The sequence below is a fragment of the Pteropus alecto genome, unplaced genomic scaffold (assembly GCF_000325575.1).
Source record: "Pteropus alecto unplaced genomic scaffold, ASM32557v1 scaffold29, whole genome shotgun sequence".
Classification (NCBI taxonomy): Eukaryota; Metazoa; Chordata; class Mammalia; order Chiroptera; family Pteropodidae; genus Pteropus; species Pteropus alecto.
In genome coordinates this window covers 287,643-299,209 of record NW_006443120.1, presented here as the reverse complement: position 1 = coordinate 299,209, position 11,567 = coordinate 287,643, and the positions used below count along the sequence as shown (strand labels likewise).

The 11,567-nt window shown below is 30.9% G+C and overlaps 1 pseudogene; it reads right to left on the bottom strand.

The window, feature by feature from the left end:
• Positions 1-1,501: 1,501 nt before the first annotated feature.
• LOC112471887 lies at positions 1,502-1,620 on the bottom strand (annotated as a pseudogene).
• Positions 1,621-11,567: the final 9,947 nt, after the last annotated feature.

Sequence of the window (11,567 nt, the reverse complement as noted above, 5' to 3'; positions counted from 1 at the left end):
TCAGCTTTTTTTTTCCTACTGACAAACTATCTTTAGCTTCAACTCACCTCCCATAGCCCACAATGATTACCTAATATTCTGCCTGGTTCTACCTGGATACATAAAGTTTGTTAGTTTCGTACATTTAAACTTCTAGTTAAAACAACACTGTGAAAATACTGTATAAAATTATGTAGTAAGATATTTTTCCTTAGTTTATCTCCAGCTTCTATATGTATTCATTTTACTTATTTCATATAAGTTGCTAATTTTCCAGTTATGAGATTCTGTTAAACTTTATTTTTCTTTTTCATGTATCTTTTGGAAAGTTTCCATTCCACTAACTCAAAATGGTTTTAAGTCATATTTCATCTCTATCCTAAAATAGATCAGCTAATTCAAGTTAACATGTTAATGACTAATAAGTTTCAATGCATTATTCCAAGCAATACTGTCTATATTTTGTCATTTGCCATTACCTGAAATTAGTATAGTTATGAGAATTGCAAGTATTGTGAAGATCTCTGAATGAGATATGACTGGGCTATTAACCTATATATCATAACACATAAGTGATTTTAATCTGTTTTTATTTGTTCAATAAATATATATTCTAGGTATTGTCCTTGTCTTTAGAATTTAGATCCTGGAGCCCAAAGAATTTGATAATTTGATCACTCCTTGTGATCAAACAATGGTGGTATTAGATATGTTCCTAAATCTAAAATAATATTTCAATATATGTGAAGATCACTAAATAGAATCCATTAACTTTAAGAAGAGCCTTTGGAAAGGAAAGGAAAACAATTCCTGAGTCATCTAATCCTCAAAATACCATCACAGGAATTGCCCAAATTGTAGCTTGTGATTACCTGTACATTCTTTGAGACTCGGCTCATGTGCATTGTGATGCCATTGATGAAAGCAGTGCCTCAAATCGGTTCCACAGTCAGTGCTGAGTTGGGTTTCTATTGAATAATGTCAATCTCAGCAAAAACATATTTTTCAGCTAAAGAGCAGCAATTAATTAACAAATGGATAAAAGTTGGATAAATCCTGTGTCCTTTGATGTCATTTAAAATAACAATGAGTTAATATTAATTACTTCTGATCGATTTTAAATCAATTGTGTAAATTTGACAACGGGATTTTTCTAGTAATTATCAAAAATATCAGATATAAACCAATATGCAATAAATAAATTTTAAAGAATAATATTGTCATATTTTTCAATAGATACAGTATAGTCCATGCTTTGTAATTTATCTATCTCAAATAACATTGATTAAATATTACAATGGCAGTTTGTAATTTTTTCAATGATGCAGAGAGACAAGATGCTTCAGTCAGTAACATTTAGCAGAAGCATTTCAGAGGAAAACAATCAACATTTTATGATCAGAATTTTTTATTTTTTAATTTTTTTAATTTTTTTTTTTTTTTTTAGGCAAAGCAATCCTTGGTTGACCTCACAGATTGCAAGGACCTGGTCAGCTTACAATCCATTATTTTTTATGTTTTACGCCTACAGCAGCTGGTCTTCCTAAGTGGTCTCCTAACCAAGAACTAACCAGGCCCGACACTGCTTATCTTCCTAGATCAGATGGAATCGGGCTTGTTCAGGGTGGCATGGCTGTAGACTACGGTCAGAATTTAAATGAAAAGGTAAAATTTCAATGAGACCATTATTTAATGTGAAGACTGGTGAAACAGTCAACAAGATAGCCATGAATTGTGTGGGAGTAGATGAAAAAGATTTTCTGAGACTGGAGATGTCTACAATCCCTTTGTTCTTATAGTGCTTTCATTATTGATCACAAATAATGAAGAGCACAGTGAAGTCCTTTTAAAACTGTATGTATTCAGTCAGACACTATTTTGTTTATTTTTTCTAAAGTCACAATACTATCAAGTCCCTTAACTTCAGGATTACTAATTTCCTTAAGTATAATGATGAGAATAATAATACTCAATTTAGAAGACATTACTTAATTTAGATTTTATTTTTGTCCTGAATCTCTATTATCTTCTCTCATTATAATGTTTAAAGACCTGAAATAATCTGGACAATTGTTTATTTATATCACTTTATCTCAGTAAAGATATAGTCTAATACTTAAGTTTTACGATCTATGGACAAAAAAAAAAGGATACTTGAATGCTGTTTATATTATAAAAATTTTATTTGATTAAAAATTTTATTGGTATATGTATGTATACTATCATGGTTGGATATGTCAATTTAATGTGAAAGACAATATTGGGTTTTCACCAAATATTGAGGTAATTGATTCCCTATTTCAGCTATAGGAAGTTTTCAGTGATAAGACTATTTCTAGCCAATGAACTATAAGTGAAAGTGATGTGTTACCTCTAAATAGAGATAGATAAGAGCAGGGTATGCCTCTCAGTTATTTCTTATGCCCTAGTGTGGTAGCCTTGAGGCCATGTATTCCAGAAGGCCTAAAATATAGACAACCGCAGCTAAACCACATCAAACTGTGACATAATTAAGAAATATGTGCTAATCCACTGAGAATTCAGGGCATATGCCGTGTAAAAGCTAGTACAAGTTACTTTTATAAATATTAAAATGAGTCAAGCCAGCCATACAAGAGTATCTAGTGTACGCATCTCTTTTGCAAGTATGTCTATAAATGACTTTAAAGTAGAAATGTAAACCTGTCAACAGTGCTGAATATTAGCCTGTGGAAACCTAGGGGTTAATAATGGGGATCAATGAAGGACAGATGAGAATGAAGATGACAGAATTTCCTTTTTTCTTTCCTTTAACTTTTTTATTAAAATTATTGGGATGACATTTGTTAATAGTCAAATAAGTTTCAAGTATACAATTCAACAATATGTCATATTATATTGCATTGTGTGTTCACCACCCAAAGTTAAATTTCCTTCAGTCACCAAATGTGACTATGTTTAACCCTATCTACGTCTACTTTCCCACCCTTCCCTCTGGTGATCACTAATCCACTGCTCATGTTCATGAGTCTCTGTTCGTCATGTTTGTTTGCTGCTTTCAGTTTTATATTCCACGGATGAGTAAAATCATATGGTTTTCAACTTTTTCTGTCGGACTTATTTCATTTAGTATGATTATCTCAAGATCCATTTATATTGTCATAAACTGAAAATAAATGTTTTCAGTTTTTTGGAGCAAAGACCCAAAAGAGGGATTGCTGGAGTCAAATGAATTCTATTCTTAGTTTTTTGAGGAACCTCCATACTGTTTTCCATAGTGACTACAAATTTACATACCCACGAACAGTGTATGAGGGTTTTGTTTTTTCTCCACAACCTCTCCAAAACTTATTACTTGTCCTGTTGATAATAACCATTCTAACAGGTGTGAGGTGGTATCTCATTATGGTTTTGATTTGCATTTTCCTAATAGCTAGTGAAGTTGAGCATCTTTTCATGTGTCTGTTAGCTATTTGTATGTCTTCCTGGGAGAAATGTTTGTTCAGGTCCTCTGTCCTTTTTTTAATTGGATTGTTTGTTTTTTTTTTTATTGTTGAGCTGTATGAATTCTTTGAATATTTTGGATATTAGGCCCTTATCAGAGAAAGTGTTTGCAAATATCTTGTCCCATTCGGAATGTTGCTTCTATTTGTTGGTGGTTTCTTTTGCTGTGCAGAGGCTCTTTAGTTTAATATAGTTCTATTCACTATTTTTTTTTCTTTATTTCTCTTGCTTTGAGGTCAAATTCATAAAATCCTCTCTAAATCCAAGGTTCATAAGTTTAGCACCTATGTTTTCTTCTATGCATTTTATTGTTTCATGTCTTATATTCAGGTTCTTGTTCCATTTTGAGTTAATTTGGGTGTATGGTGATATACAGTAGTCTATTTTTATTCCTTTGCATGTGGCTTTGCAATTTTCCCAATACCTATATTGTAGAGGTTTTCTTTTCTGCATTGTTTTTTTGGCTCCTTTGTCAAAAATTATTTGAGCATATATGTAGGGATTTACTTCTGGACTCTCAATTCTGTTCCACTGGTCTGTGTTTCTGTTTTTCTGCCAATACCATGCCATGGTGTTTTGATTATTGTCACTTTGTAGTATAATTTGGAGTAGGGCAGAGTGATTCCTCCAGGCTTATACTTTTTTCTCAGAATTGCTTTGGCTATTTGGGGTATTTTGCACTTCCATACAAATCTGATGATTTTTTTGTTCTATTTCTTTAAAAAATACTGTTAGGATATTGAGGGGGATTGCATTAAATCTGTATAATGCTTTAAGTAACAAAGCCATTTTAACTATGTTGATTCTTCCAATCCAAGAACACAAAATATCTTTCCATTTCTTTCTGTCTTCTCCAAGTTCTTTTGATAATACTTGCAGTTTTCAGTGAATACATCCTTCACATGTTTCGTTAGGTTTTCCTATGTACTATATTCTTTTTGTTGCAATTGCAAAATTAATTCTTTTTTTTCTGAAAATTTATTATTAGAGTATAGGAACACTATGAATTTTTGAGCATTGATTTTTTTATCTTGAAAATTTGCTATATTTGTTTGTTATTTCTAATAGTTTTTTAATGGAATCTTTAGTGTTTTCTGTATAGAGAATCATGCCTTCTGCAAAAAGAAATAATTTGACTTTTTTATTCGCTATTTGGATGCTTTTTATTTCTTTCTCTTTAGTTGGGATTTCCAATATTATACTGAATAATAGTGGAGATAACAGGAAGTCTTGTCTTATTCCTGATTTTAGAGAAAAGGTTTTTAGTTTTTCATCATTATGTATGCTGTTAGCTGAGCATTTTTCATATATAGCCTTTATTATGTTGAGGTACTTTCCTTCTATACCTATTTTATTGTGTTTTAATCATAAATGGATGATATATCTTGTCAAATGCTTTTTTTGCATCTATTGATATGGTCATATGATTCTTATCTTTTATTTTATTTATGAGGTGTATCACATTAATTGATACACATATATTAAACCATCCCTGTGCCCCTGAAATGAAACTCACTTGATTGTGGTGTATAATCTTTTAATGTGTTGTATTCAATTTGCTAGTATCTTAGGGTTTTTGTATTCAATTTGTATTCAATTTGCTAGTATCTTAGGGTTTTTGTATTCAATTTTGCTAGTATCTTAGTACAGGGTTTTCACATCTGTATTAATGAGAGATATTGGTCTATAGTTTTCTTTTTTGAGTTATATTTACCAGGTTTTGTTATCAGGGTAAAGTTGGCCTCATAAAATGAGTTATGAAGTATTGCCTGTTCTTCAATATTTTGGAAAAGTTTAAGAAGATCAGATATTCAGTTATCTTTGAATGATTAATAGAATTCCAGAAACCATTTGTTCCTGGACTCCTACTTTGGGGGAAGTTTTTGTTGATAGTTTCAATTTCCATACTATTGATCTGTCTATTTAGATTTTCCTATTCATCATGATTCAGTCTATGAATGTTGTATGTTTTAAAAACATTTCCATTTCTTCTAGGTTATTAAATTTGATCTCTTGTATTTCAGTGATATCTGCTATAATTTCTTTCATTTTCTGCTATAACTTCTTTCATTATTTGTGTCCTTTCTCTTTTTTCTTTAGTGAGTCTAGCCAGGAATTTGTCAATTTTACTAATTTTCTCAAAGAACCAGCTCTTCTTTGCATAAATTTTTTTCTTTTGTCTTTTTATTCTCAATTTTATTCAATTCTGTTCTAATTTTTATTTCCTTCTGTCTGCTGACTTGGGGCTTCATTTGTTCTTCTTTTTCTAACTTTTAAAGATGCAGTGTTAGGTTGTTTATTTGGAATCTTTCATGTTCTTGAGATAGGACTATATTGATATGAACTTCCTTCTTATAACTGTGTTTGCTGTTTCTCCAAAGTTTTTATTTGTATTTTCATTTTTATTTGTTTCTGAGTATTTCTTGATCTATCCACATATATGTATTATTTCTTTTCTTTCTTTTTTTTTTTTTTTTTACAGTTGATCTCTAGTTTCAAAGCATTATAGTCAGAGAATATGCTTGGTATGATTTCAATATTCTTAAATTTGTTAAGGCTAATTCTGTGTCCTAACATATGGTCCATCCTTGAGGATGTTCCATTTGCACTAGAGAAGAATGTGTAATCTGACGTTTTGGAATGAAAAACTCTGTAAATGTCGATCATATCCAATTGGTCTAATGCGTCATTTAAAGACGATATTTCTTTGATTTTCTGATTAGATGATCTATTCATAGCTGAGAGTCGGTTATTTAGGTCCCTTACTATAATTGTCTTTCTGTCAGTTTCTCCCTTTAGTCTCTTAGTGGTTGCTTTATATATTTTTATGGTCCCTGATCGGGACTACTTATATTGATGTGTTAGGTCTTCTTAATGTATGATCTCCTTTATCATTATGAGATGTCCATCACTGTCTCCCATTACCTTTTTAATCTTGAAGTTTATTTCATCAGATATAAGTATGGATACACCTACTTTTCTCTAGATGCCATTTGCTGGGAGTATCATTTTTCAGCCTTTCACTTTGAGTCTGTATTTGTCCTTGCAGTGGAGTGTCTCTTGAAGGTTGGGTTTTGTTTTTTGATCCAATCTGCTACTCTGCCTTTTTATTATTGAAGTCCATCTATTTACATTTTAGGTGATTATTGAAATATGAAGTTTTCTTGTAGTCATTTTATCTTTTGTTTTATGTTAGCTCAGTGTCTTCATTGTTTCTTTTCCTGAGTTTCTGACTGTTATTTTAATTTGGTGATGTTTTATGAATAAGAAAACAAGACCCTTACATATGCTGCCTGCAAGAAATTCACTTCAGATTGAAAGACACAAACAGACTGAAAGTAAAGGGATGGAAAAAGATATTTTATGAAAATGGAATCAAACAAAAAACCTGGGGTAGCAATAATGATACCAGACAAAATAGACTTTAAAACAAAGTCTATAACAAGAGACAAAGAAGGACACTGTAATTCCACTTCTTGGTATTTATCCAAAGAAAAGCAAATTTGAAAAGAAATATGTATTCATATATTCACTGTAGCATTATTTACAATAGCCAAGATATGGAAGCAATCTAAGAGTCCATCAATAGATGATAGGATCAAGAAAAAGTGATTTATATATACAATGAAATATTACTCAGCAACAACATAGAAAGACCTAGATGGCATTATGTTAAGTGAAATTAGTCAGACAAAGACAAATACCATATGATTTCACTTATGTGTGGAATTATATATATATATATATATATATATCCACATACAGAATAAATGAACAAACAAAATAGAAACAAACTCAGAGACAGAACATTTTAATGGTTGTCAGATGGGAGGCAGTTAGGGGATAGATAAAAAGGGAAAGGGATTAAGAACTACAAATTGGTAGTTACAAAAGTGTCATGGGGATGTAAAGTATAGCATAGGGAATATAGTTAACAATATTGTAATAGCTATGTATGGTATCAGATGGGTACTAGATTTACTAGAGTGATGTTAGTAAAATATATAAATATCTAATCACTATGCTGTACACGTGAAACTAATATAATATTGTATGTCGAGTATAATTGAAAAAGAATTAAAAATAAAGAACAAATACACTGTGATCTCCACAAATAACAAAATAAATCTAATTAAGAAGTAGAATACTGAAACTTTATAAAAATATTCTAGACCATTTTTAGAAAATTAGAATACTGAATGTCTAGAAATTCAAAAAGAAGTTTTGCTTTCTGAGCCACAACAGAGACAAAGTTTTTCAAAGACGTAACTCAGACTAAAAGTGGTAAATGGCTTGCCTGAATGGCTCAATTGCACAGCAAGTAAATGTTAAAGATTAGAATCTGTTTTAGATTTTATTTTTTTGAAATTCAGGTTTTGAAAATGTGTAAATACATGAGAAGCTAGGAAAAAAATACACACAGGAAAAAGAAATTCAATGGACTTGTTTCATCTTTACACTTGACAAATTCCCAAAATTCAGAAAGAATGGGCCCAGTTGCTTATTCTAGCATTGTGATTCATAGAGCTTTCATGAAAAGAAATGGGGCGCTTATAAAAGTCTTGATTCATCTCTCTTTAAGAACTCATATGCCAAGCTACAGACATTTTTTTCTTTTTCTACATGGTATAGCTGAGAACATAGATGGAATTTTTCTTTTATTATATCTTGACATATTTTGTTGTTTTCAGCATAATCCAACATGCACTTTTGCAAACTGTATCTTCTCTTCATTTTAAAGATTAACTACTTTTATCATCTACTGATTTTTAAAAAGTACAGTTCATAATTGTTCTTTAAGAAGTAATTTCAACTCAAAATATAAAATCTTAAAATCAAGGAAATTCTGCTTTCACAAACCAAACCATTAATTTTTGAAACTTAGGTGTGAAAGTGGACTCTTAAACTAGGAGAATTATTCCATGGCTCCCTTTCGAAAAGTATAGAGGATATGAGAAGGATTTGTTTTCTTCTCTATTTTGATTGATACTCAGCTTCTTTTTCTGATGGGGAGAATCATGCAACACCTGAAGAGCCTGGGTTTGAACTGGGAACAGTAACAGGATAAGGCTTTATGTGGCCTTTTGGGAGAAAGAATGAGAGGGTTCTATATGTGGAAAATAATTAAATTGATATTTTATAAAAGGAACAGACTTTTATAGAGACTAATGGTGGAACTGCAAGCCCATTTCTTATTCTTGGGTACAAAACTTAACTACATTTGAAGCATTTCTTATGGGTAGATGTAGACATATGACTGAGTTCTAATCATTAGAAAGCAATTGGAAATATCATTACTTTCTTATTTTCTATTTAAAAATATTATTATTAAATAGTTTATGAATGCAAAAATGTATAAGGAATAAAAATGATGATAAATATATACCATACAATGTAAGAAACAAAATATTACCTGTATTTTTGAAGTACATTATATGTCTCCTACTTTAGAGAGAAATGCTGTCCTTGATTACATTTCTAGTTTTCTTGCTTCTCTTTGTATTTATAATGGTGTAGGGGATGTCAAAAGAAAATGTTGTGTAGCTTCACATGTTTTAAAATTTTAAAAGGATTACTTCTTTTTGTGCTACGTGTATTTCCTTTAAAATAATCTTTATAAGATCCTTTCGTGTTGTACATTTGTTTTTATTGTTGCAGAGCATTTCATTTTATAAATGTAATACAATCACCTCATTCATTTTTCTGCATTTGAGTTTTTCCCAGTGTTTTTTTCTACTAGTTACAATTATTCTCTATCTTATACCTTCTTCTGTTGGGACTCCCATAATGCATATGTTGTTCTAAATTATGTCTCTTAAAATTTCTCTATTCTTTTTTATTCTTATTTTCTTTTTGTTTCCCTGACTGAACTCTTTCCAATGACTTATATTTGAGTTTACTTATTCTTTTTTGTTTGTTTGTTTGACCTAGTCTGATTTTGATTCCCTAGGGAATTTTTCATTGCAGTTATTGTGTTCTTTAGCTCCTCGATTTCTCTTTAGTACTTTTTAAAAATGGTTTATCTCTAATGAAATTATCAGTTTATTCATACATTATTATCTTGACCTTGGTATCTTTATGGCAGTTATTTTGAATTATCTGTCAGGAAAAGCATTTAACTGATACTTTATTAGTATCAGTTCTAGATAGAGATTGATCTTGTCTTTTTGTTTGAAACATACAAATTTACTAATTTCTTTATTTTTGTTGACTCTCTGTATAGGTTTCTGTGTACTAAGCAAAGCAGACACCTCTTCTGGACTTCACAGATTGGCCTTTCTTTCTCTCCTAGGAGAAGGTAGAGGCTGAATATTTTTTTTCTGATTATAGAGTACTATGCTAGCAGTAGGGATTCTGGCAAGAGGATATCTTGTATCTCTCTATTGGTTTCAATAAGTCTGTTTTCATGTGTGCCTGCAGTAGTGGAACTTTTCAATTCATTTTTGAATTTCTCACAAAGGGAATTTGTGTATGAATTGTTGCTGAATTAGTCTTCATTGAGAGAAGGGTTCAGGGCTTTCTACTCCACCATCTTGCTGATGTCACTCCTATTTTCTATTCGTTATTTCGTTCAAACATCTGAAATATAATAAACAAAAATTTATTTATAATATGCTGTGAACTTTTATTATCGACTTGATTAAAAATAAATATTAGAAAAATTTTAATTTTAAATAATTAAAGTATAATATAAATGTTATATTATATTCCATCATTGTCATTCATTCATGTTAACTTACATTCCAATTCCAATTCCAATTCCATCATTGTCATTCATTCATGTTAACTTACATGTTCACTCATTTTTAACAGTTGAATTCATAGTACACTTATTTCATGAACTGTGCTATTTTAAATCATCTGTCTGTCATACACATTTAAAATTTTTCTACACATTTTTCTTAATTTCAATTTACAATCCTTGAATGCCATTCTGTCAAATATTTTAATTATTTTAAATAAATTATTTGAAATTGACTATGAACCATTCCATGATAGATGGAAACTGTATACTCCTCTTCAAGATATGGCCTAATTCTAATTTGCATTTCTAATTATGTGACTGATGTAAACATTTTTAAGTGAAAAAATTACTTTTTTCAAATAATTCAAATGTTTTTAAAATTTTTTTATATTTTTATTTTTTTAAATTATAGTTGACATAAAATATTATATTAGTTTCAGGTATACAGCACAGTGATTAGACATTTATATAATAAATTAAGTTATTGCTACAATAAATCTGACACCATACATAGTTATTACAATACTACTGACTATATTCTCCTTGCTATACTTTACATCTCCATGATTATTTAGTAACTACCAATTTGTACCTCTTAATCCTCTCTCCCCTTCACCCATCTCCCCACCTCGGAATCTGACAACCATCAAAATGCTTTCTGTATGTATGAATTTGTTTCTGTTGTTTGTTTGTTTATCCTCTTCTCTATATTCCTCGTATGACATTTGACTTTCTCTGTCTGACTTACTCCACTTAGCACAATACCTTCTAGGTCAGCGGTCCCCAACCTTTTTTGCACCTGGGACTGGTGCTCCTATGAGAATATAACGCCTGATGATCTAAAGTGGAGCTGAGGTGGTGATGCTAGCGCTGGGAAGTGGCTGCAAATAAAGATGGAGTTTTGCTCTCTCGCCTGCCACTCATCTCCTGCTGTGTGGTCTGGATTCTAACAGGCCATGGACCAGTACCAGTCTGTGGCCCAGGTATTGTTGACCCCTGCAGAGTCTAGGTCCATCCACCTTTTTTAAAAAAATGTTTTTATGTTACATCATGAAAACCACAGGAAGAACTATGCCCTTAATAAAGAGAGGTGATCTTAGTAATGAAGAAAGTCAAAAATTATACAGTATGTTAGACTATAGAAGCAATAAAAAATAAAAGCCTGACTCTACTTAAGAGTCTGAACACTACAGATTTTTTGGTGTGGTTGTTAGTGCCTGTTTCTTACATAAAATAAAGTGAACTGTGTCTCTAGTGTGCTGGCATCTGATAGAAGCAATCACAATAAAAGGCTACTTGATCATTTAACCTTTTAGTGATATCTAGGTTTACTTCTACCATTACAATAAATATTCTCACA